A 10,854-nucleotide genomic window follows, 5' to 3' on the forward strand; every position below is an offset into this window, starting at 1 on the left:
ACATGTTGGTAATTTAACCTACACATAACCTATATATGTGTAGGTTATACAAAAAGTGAAAAATTTTCTATATTTTGTTTTGAATTCTAGTGTAAAAACAATAAATCTTACATTTGCAACATTTTCATTTACTTTTTAGGTTTTTAGGATTGAAAAAATAGGTGATTCATTGTGTTCTGCGTGTTCTCGCAATATTTTGTGTTCTGCATAGAATCTTCCCCTATATATATATATATATATATATATATATATATATATATATATATAAGGTCAGGATTTAGAGGAAACGGGGTGAGAACAGTGAGAACGTTTATGGATCGTCCGATCAAAATAATCTATAGACTAGATTGGCGCGGTGGCGTTTTCGTAAATAACACGAATTCTATTAAGTGAACGCGCTTCATTAGGGGTAAAAGGGTCTTTACACTTCTATACCAAAACGCCAAACTAATGAATAAAACGTCATTACGGGCCAAAACACATCCCTGTATAAACAAAACATCTCAGACATAAAAACACACCCCCCGAACCTGAAATGCCATATTTTCTACAATATACCATTCATCTTACAAACGCCAAAATCCCCAAAACATCAAACACACCTACTCAAAAAACGCCATATTTTACTATATACCAATCATCTTAGAAAACGCCAAAACACTCAAACATTAAAGATTCCAAAAAATCGACGTTTCTTTCAAATACACTATTTCCTCAGTAAAACGCCAAAAATGGCAAATATCGTTTCTTGTATATTCAATATTGTTCTACGCGAAATTTCAGAGAATGCATTCTTCCCTGAGGTGTTGTGACTCAAATAACATTATGCTGCATGATATGGACAAATCATAAACAAAAAGATGCTGGTGTCAGACTTATGTCATTTTTTGTGTTTTGTTATTGATGAATATTATAATGGCATGAAGAAACGAATGACACTAATGAGTGGTTTGAAGATACATATTCAAACAAAAAAACTCATGTCATTTTGTCTTTCCAAACGGCCACAAAAACACAAGCATGACAAAGCCAAACCGCCAGTGAGCATGTTTCAAAAAAGAAAGAGACTGATGACAGTGACGATTTGGAAGATGAATTGTTTCTATTTTTATTTTTTAAAATTTTTTTTTCTGTTGTTTGTTATGTATTTTTCAACTTAGAATAAAAAAATACATTATATTAATAAAACGCCAAAAAGTCATAATGATTGTGAAACGCCATAATGCAGTAAAACGCCAAAAACTCCCAAACTATAATAAAAGTAATTTGGAGAAGTATTATAAAAAGCTAAAAATGGAAAAAAAAAGCCAAAAACTACTTAAAGCCATTAAAAAACGCCAAACTTGGAAGATGGAACGTCTATAACCTTAAAAACTCATAAAAAGCTGAACAAAAAACATTAAAAATACACACAGTAACTGAAAAGACGGCTACTTTATTAATATCATTTATTATAAATAGAATCCCGCCTAAACTGCGCGCCAAAAACATCCTATAAAAGAAACGTCTCTGCACAATCATGTCACACCCCGATATTTCCACGTATTACCGGTGGGGAGTATCGTAACGTAGTTGATATCATCATAGTCAAATAATCACAGTTCAATGCACAGCGGAAGTCTAAAGTAAAAATATTACAAACTGATTCGAAAGTAACATCAAATATTACAAACGGATTGTAAGATGGATCCACAGGCGGATCAAAACAAAAGAAGTATTGTTCAACAGACTTAAAGTGATAAAAGCTTGCAAAACTTTTTATTTATTCACTTAGGAATTCCAGCCCATTACGCTTAGTACCTGCATTTAACCTTTTTGGAAAATACGTCAGTTTACACTGGTAAATACAATTAACCGACACTTTTGAAAATGTTCTAAGAAAATTGATTTAAATGCACAAGGCACAAATAATCTTTTATAACTAGGGATAATTATTTAAAATAATCTTGTAAAAGAATTATATGTTTGTTATACGTTCTGTAACCCGGGTTAGAAGTATCGGGTTAAAGATTAATAGACACACCACATAATATAACCCACGACGAGTTATTCTCAACAAGCAGGTATATCTTTTACATACGCACCGGCAAGTGTATGCCTACACCCCCTGCTTAAGTAGTGGCCATTTCAATGAATGAGCCGAGGATATCCAGGACATGGTCATTAACCCCCCAAAGGCTTAAAACAAACAAAACAGATTAAACGGGTTATCTCAATGATTTAACCATTATTCGATTAAAAATTCAATACCCGACCAAGCGGTATTTATAAATACCGTACCCCAAGCCCGTATAAGGGAAAACAAGTTAAAAGTATTTACCTGAGCAAAAATATAAATTTATCCTCAGCCGTATATCAATCAGCAAGTACAAGTATCTTTTACTGGGCTCCTAATCTGGAACGAAGGTTTTAATAACCTATTAGATTCCTAACGGGTCTTACTTAAGTTTAAACTTAGACCGGTTAGTTTTAAAGAAAGGTTTACGGTTCAAAATGCAAGATTAAGCGAAGACCGTATTAGAATGTGATTTAGACCCGACAAGTATGAAGACTTGTATAATATGGGTAAACTAAACACATTCTGGATTTTGAAGTAAAAATGATAAGGTTTGACCCGTTTCGGTTAATTTATGCAAACTAGTTACATAAACCGTACCGATCGTGAAAAATGCATAACGGGTAACCAAAAGAGTCATGTACAGGTCCCCTAAGTTAATATGCTTAAAATGTGTTATGATATCAGTAGGATACCTTCCATTATGCCCAAAACGAATTTAAAATCAATTTAAGCTCCGTAGGGGTATTTGGGTCATTTTAAGGATTATAAAAGAGGTTAAATAATAATCTGAGGTTCTGGTCTAAAATGATCAGTAAAAATATTTATTTTTTCAAGTCATAATAGTAAGATATTGTATATATGTGAAATTTATCATTTATGACCAAACTATGCACCGTATGGGCATTTTGGTCATTTCACATAAGCTCTAAGGGTCAAATCTGGAAATCTGAGTTTAAAACTTTTACTTACTGTTAAAGTATAAAAATTTACTTATAATATCAGTAGGTAATGGGTCTTAAATGTTAAATATAGTTTTGACCCATACTATGTGTTTAAAAAGCGTAAAAAGTAGGTTTTTGGCGATTTTCAGGTTATATAAGGAAAACTGAGATTTTATTCAGTTCATAAGGCTTAAAATATTTTATTTAACATATGAAATCAGTAGAAAAAGATTTGGTATCAAAATGTTATGTAAAACTCATTTTATAGCAAAAAGGGTATAATCGTCAATTACCGAATCAAAGCAAGAACCCCATGTTATGATCAGTTTAAAATTTAATAAAAATCTCCAAAAATCCCTAAATATTATATTACATCAGGAGGTATAAAGTTTGATGTCAAAATTTGGGTTTAAATAGGTTTTATGCCAAAAATGCCGTTTAATTAACAAAAAGCTTTCAATTTACGATATTGAGCATAACTCCTAATTTAGACCTCAAACTGATGTCAAATTTTTAGGACATGTTTATAAATAAGTAATAAAGGTTTTTGTCCTCTCACATTTTCAAAAATCTCGTTTTTATATAAAAAGGGCATAATGGTCAACAATTAAGCAATTAACGGAAACATGCAATGAACTAGGATTTCTATGGAACCAAGTTGTATAACCTCATAGGGTTATACTAACCTATAACATGGTCCTAAAGGAACCCTAAGGAATATCTAAACTAATCTAAATCAGGTCAGAACTGAAAGTCAAAGCAAAAGTCTACTTTTGCGACTTTCGGTTGCGAACCGAGTCTAAACTCAGAATTGTCGGGTTGAACATGCCTAAACATGTTCTTATATTATTTACCAAGTTATTTTAGTGTTTAAACATGTTCCATAACTTCTACATTATCAGTTATGAATTTATTTGCAAAAACATATTATGTTGACTTTTTAATAACAAGTTTGACCCGACAATTGACCAAGTTAGAGTGGAAATCAGTAGGTGCCCTTTTAAGGGTTTATTACCTACATAATTACCAACTCATAGCCACTTTTAATCCGAATAATGACTGGACCATTAGTGATTAACCACTAAGTCAAAGCAGAATTACGTCAACTTTGACTTTCGGTCATTACACTAATGAAAACTTAATTACAGAGGCTAAGTACACTTACAAGAGTCCTTAGCATGAAGATTGAGACTAATAGAGCTTCCTTCCAAAGTAGGATGCTCCAGAAAGTGGTTTTAAAGCTCCAAAGTTTAGGAGTAATGTTTGAGAGTATGAATTGATCATGCAAGTGAGAATGGCAGCCAAAAACCCACCTATTTATACTAATTGAAGGTGCCACCAAATGAAAACAGGTGTCTTGGCTCTTCCTTGATCATCACATCTGTCCAAAATGGTTTTTAAAACCATCAAACAGTCCCTAGATTCGAGTGAAAGCTGATACGTGTGAAGAGAAGGGCAGAACCTGCACCTATGCATGGATTCTGCCCAGATACTGCTGCCGCGCTGCGCCACGGCCAGAGGGGACCCCTGTGGCGCGACGCCACCACTATGATTACCAGCAAATCAAGTTTCCAACTTGACACTTTCACCCCCTGAACCTTTAAAACGTAATATCTTTCATTTTTGGCACATTTAACCCATATAACTTATATTTTGATGATCCATGTGATATAACCAAACATCGTTAGGTCTGGTTTTGTTAAATGATAACCGAAAACACAAGTTTTGCCTTGTTGACACTTTTAACCCTTTAATTACGAAAGTTAACGTATTTTCCTCATATGATATCGAAACCTTGTGAAATTTTTATCACTTATTCTTGGGAGCATAATTAATCGTTACAAAGTTCCAGGTTTGTTAAAAGGTCACTCAGAGGTACAACTTAAACATGTTGACACATTTAACCCTTGCGTCTTGTAAACTTTCACTTTCTTCCACAAACGGTTTCATACGATTCATGATTTATTTGTTTAAGGGTATAAACGTCGTGTAGGGTTGTTGAAAGGCAAAATTATCAAATGTTGACACTTCGAATCCTTTTACACACATACTTTCTTCGTTTGTCAACTTTAGTCCCTCGTAATCAATTCGTTAAACGTTTAAAGTCTATGACACGTGTCTTGATTTTATTGAACATGATTTTACGAGGTGTTACAAATCAACTGATCACAAACCAAAAACTAACGCCATGTTTCCCAGAAACCATTCACTTTAAAACGCCAAAAAATAAAAGCCACAGATGCGGAACTTCGTTTTTTCTATATTGAGTATTGTTCTTAATGAAGTTTCATTGAATGGATTCTTCTCTGATGTGGGTATCTCTATAAGCTTTTGCTGAATGAGATGGACAAATATTCATGAAAAAGAGACTGATGACACTGATATGTCATCATGTCACTTTGTTCTTGATGGATATATTGATGGCATGAAGGGATCAATACACTCGAGCAGGCGTTGATCTTCAACATGTCACCAAACAAGTATATATCAAACCACAATAAAGGATGCCACAAAAAATAAGTATCTTCTAAAGGCGGGCGTTATGTAGGAAAATAAGGATCTACGTAAGGTATTCAAAAACAGGTTCAAAATGCCAAAAAGGTTAAAGTAGAAGAGACTGACGACAATGAAGATTTGGATGAGAAATTAGATTATAATTTTTAATTTTTTTTTCATTTTCTATTGTTTGTTATCTAATTCTCTGTTGTTTATTATCTAATTCTCTACTAATAAAAAAATTGAGTATAAAACGCCAAAAACTACAAACACCAAAACGCCTGAGAGTGTGAAAACTATGAGAACGGGTGCTAGCAAAGCACGATATTTGCTATATAAAACGCCAAACAAAGTATTACTGGAAAAAGCAACACTAATTGACAGATGAAATTCAACGAAACAGTAATTGCAAAACAGTAAAATGAAGAGACGATAACATTATTGCCAAACATTTATTATATTAAAAGCCACTATATGAAAAATTGAATTTATTTATCTTTTCAAAACGCCATAATTGCCTGTCACATTATAGGCATGCATCCCACATGGCACAACACTTGATAGAAAAAAATAAACATCAAGAAAATTACTGATGTTTTTTTTACATTATAGGCATGCATCCTGATCTAAAAACAATATGAATGCCAAACTTACTTAAAACGCCAAAATATTTACTATGACCCTGATTTAGAAACAATAAAAACGCAGTGTATTTATTAAATGACAAAAAATGAAAAGGTGATGTGACACGCGTTTAAGAAAAGAAATATGAAAGGACAAAAAAGTCCCTCCGCCCTTCTCTATGTCGCGTGACACGTGTTGGGTCAGGATGCGTTCTCACCGTTCTCACACTTTTGGGCGTTTTCTCCTGATCCCGTTTCTCTATATATATAGGGTCGGGATTTAGAGAAAACGGTAGAAAGTGTGAGAACTGTGAGAACGCTTATCGATCGTCCGATCAAAACAATCTATGGACTAGATTGGCGCGGTGGCATTTTCTTAAATAACATCAATTTTATTACGTGGACGCGCTTCATTAAGGGTAAAAGCGTCTTTTGACTACTCCAAACAAAACGCCATCTCATGAAAATAAAACGCCAAAACAAAAATCACACAACATTCTGCTAAAAACGCCATGAGATATAAAAAGCCAAACTTAATTATAGTAAAATCCCGCCTAAAAAACCGCCAAAAAAATCCTATATATACAACAACTCAGACCTTCAATTAAAAACACAAACAAAAACCCCAAACACCATATTTAATATATACCATTCGACTGATAAACGCCAGAAAACCCAAACATCAAATATATTGCTGTCAATAAAGTGTAGCTGTATGGTGTGGACAACATTGTCAGTTATCTTTCTTAACTGAGGATTAACAATGTTATCCAACACCATACAACAACACTTTATTGATTTTAGCATGATCAAATTTACAGTTTTAAGATGGTTTATTTTGTGGCATTCTTTTTCTCGGTAAAACACCAAAAAAGATAACATTTTGCTGCATGAGATTGACAAAAAATATAGAAAAAGAGGCTGATTTCATACGAAAGTCGAAACAGCCAGTGAAGATGCTTCAAAAGAAGAAATAGACTGGTGACAGTGAAGATTTGAAGATCAATATTTATTTTATTTAATTTTCTTTTTCAGTTGATTGTTATTTAATAAACAACGACATATCTAATAAAAACGCCAAAAAAAGCAAATGTCTTACACCTTTGGCGTTTATCAAACCATCCTAAAATTACTTTGAACAAGTATTACAAAAAAAAAACTTTTTTTATGTATTGTTTTTTTATTTTCCTTTTCAGTTGATTGTTGTATAATAAAAACACCATATATAATAAAAAAAAGCCAAAACAGCCAAAATGCTTGTTTAAACGATATCAGCCCGTTAAACGCCCCCAAAAACTCCCAAACTATAATAAAATTAGTTTGAAAAAGTATTATAAAAAACAAAAAAAAATAAAAAATAAAAACAAACTTAAAAATGTAACTAGAAACAGTAACTTTAAATCAGAAAAACTGAATATAGGGAAAATTTATTATATTAGAATCTAAAACACCAAACTTGATAGATGGGACGTGTTATAGACTTCAGAGATAAAGTTTGTCAAAAACAATAATTACAAACAATAACTGAAAAGACGAATACTTTATTATGATAACGCACCGCCTAACTTAGGCGCCAAAAGAGATCCTATAAAATGATACATCTCAGCAACTTCCATTTGATCAAACCAAAAAAAAAAAAAACAAACACCAATACTACTAAATACCACTCACTGTAAAACGCCAAAAAAATCAAAGTTGGCTAATATGCTTTCTTGGATATTCAGTATTGTTATTCGTCAAGTTTCACTGAATGAATTGTTAGGGGAGGCGAGTAACTCAGTAAGATTTTGCTGCATGAGATGGACAAAAATTCAAGAAAAAGATACTAATGCCAGTCATATGGCATTTTGTATTTTTTGTTCTTGAAGAAGGCTTGGATGAGGAGAAGAGATCAATGACACTGAACAGTGGAATGATGATAAAGATGAAGATCAACATGAAGAAAAAGCGAAAAACCCACACACACGTCATAGATCTATGTCCCCAAACATCCATAAAAAAGCCACTTCAACAGACGAGCAGGCAAAATAATCAAACCGATGGGTTTGTTAAGTTTTACATAAAACGCCATATTTTGGTGTCAGTTCTTGTACTATTAAAGAACAGAGAGACTGATGACAGCGAATATTGTGAAGAGAGATCCGATTAGGATTTTTATTTATTTTCTTCGCTTGTATTTTTTTTTCTGTGGCTGAAATATAATGCAACAATTGTAAAACGCCAAGATAACCCAAAAGCCAAAATGTTTATAAAAATAATAGAACAATGAGTCATCTTGTTTAAAACCCCTTGAAAACGCCATTCAAATAGATTTCCTGCCCTCTGGGTTCCAATGGCATACGGTGTGAATAAACGCCATAAACACCAGAATGTTGATACAATGAAACCATTAAAACGCCATAAATTAATGAATTTGGTTTACGCCAAAAATCTTAAAAACCAAAAATTAAAACAATATTGGGAAAAAGGAACTGGAAAAGCAGAAGATGAAAGGACAAAAAAGCCCCTCCGCCCATCTTTAAGCCGCGTGACACGTGTTGGGCCAGGAAACGTTCTCACTGTTCTCACACTTTTGAGCGTTTTCTCCCGATCCCGTTTATATATATATATATATATATATATATATATATATATATAGAATTGCGCTAAAATAAGAACCACCTCGAGTTGTAAGAACCGTGAGAACTTTTTGATCCGGGGCGAGGTGGACCAATTTTTTTTCATAAACGTAGATGCGTGTATTATAAACACATTTGTAAAAAAAAATTCAAAAAAAATGTCGTGTGTGTAGTTTTGAGCACCACAAGTTTGTGTTTACGGGTAACGTAAATTTTCCGGTAAGATTTACGGTACCCGTAAACACAAACTTGTGGTGCTCAAAACTACACACACGACATTTTTTTTTTTTGAATTTTTTTTACAAATGTGTTTATAATACACGCATCTACGTTTATGAAAAAAAATTTAGTCCACTTCGCCCCGTACAGTGTAGTTCTCACGGTTCTTACAACTCGAGGTGGTTCTCATTTTAGCGGTCCCCTTATATATATATATATATATATATATATATATATATATATATATATATAGGGTAGGGTTCTAGAGGGAACACAAGGTTGAGAGTGAACCGTGTGAACTAATCTGGGCCACTGGATTACATCATCTAGAGATTTTTAAACAATGGCAAGATTGTAATTATAATGTTGTAATTGCCCTTTAAAATAACTGACAGAAGGGTATTTGCGTCTTTTGTAAATTGCATTTATTAAACAATATAATCAAAATCCCAAAAATCTCGCTAGTTTCCGTATATACAAGATACACAGCTGTTAGTGTATACGCATGTGTATAGTCTCGCTAGTATCAGTTTATACAAGATACATATGTCTTAGTTTATACACATGTGTACAGTCTCGCTAACTATCAGTTTATACAAGATACACAGTTGTTAGTTTATACACATGTGTACAGTCTTTTATACATCTGTGTATTCTATTGAGAAACAGTTACATATGTGTATATTAACAACATATAGTATATTATGCATGCACACGAGTAGATTCATATACAAATTATGAAATTAATGAACACGAAACATATCACATGTATGCAAAAATAAATAACTTCATCACATATTAAAAAAAAAAAGTTAATGCCCAAAAATAATTATTACAATTTCAATCTCTGAGAAATTTTTTAATATTTATTGAAAATTATAAAAAGTTAAAAACAATGTATTATGATATTTATATATACGGATAATAAAAGAAAAACAATATTCAAGTTAAAATTAAAACAAAATCTATGGATAAAGAAATGATGGAGAAATAATTAAAAATGAGAGAGAGAATTAAGAGATCAGAAAATTAAGGGATTTTAATTAAACATACTTGACCAATATCAATCTTACCCTTTTAATCTAAAAAATGATCAAGGGCCAAGATTAGTTCACTCAGTCCACTTTTTTCTTTAATCTTGATCCTAATCCTATATATATAAGAAACTAATGAGGGACACGTTTAAGGTAAGATACTATTTCAAATACAAAGTTAAAATAAATTCGTGTTTAATAATTTAATCATAAAGAGGAAATTACATAGATGGACCCTGTGGTTTATAGCTAGTTTCACCTCTGGGTACTAACTTTTCTTAACATGTTTGAGACTTGTGATTATCAGTTTGTAACGAGTTTGGGTATTAACACTAACTTTTGTTAATTTTTCTGTTAAATTTGAGTAGAATGACTAAAATACCTTTTTTGTAACTATAGGGACTATTTATGTAAACCAGCATAATGATATTGCAAGGACCAAACATGCATTTTTGTAAGGTGTTTTAAAAATACTAAGAAACTGTAGGACTATTTTGTAAAAAACACAAAACATGAATCATTTAAAAAAAAAGATCAGCGCCTTCTTCTTCTTCGTTAAACCGTCCGGTTAGTTCATGATGGAGAGTACAAAACACGAGTCTTAAGTGTGTTATCTAATGTGTTTTGCTGTGTTTCATGTGATAATGCGCCGTGAATATGTTAACTACGAGTGTTTGTGGCTTTTACAGGTAAAATGCGTAATACGGCGAAGTTAGAAAGCTTAGTGATGAAACGGGACAAGCGCGGACGATGATTAGAGAGATATTAAATTTAAACAGGAGTTGCTCGGGTCAAGACATGGCTTGAATGTGCGAAAAACGTGAAAGTATAAAGTCTGGAGACCAAACGATTTTATGAGAGTTG

The sequence above is a fragment of the Helianthus annuus genome, chromosome 1 (assembly GCF_002127325.2).
Source record: "Helianthus annuus cultivar XRQ/B chromosome 1, HanXRQr2.0-SUNRISE, whole genome shotgun sequence".
In the NCBI taxonomy this organism is placed as follows: domain Eukaryota; kingdom Viridiplantae; phylum Streptophyta; class Magnoliopsida; order Asterales; family Asteraceae; genus Helianthus; species Helianthus annuus.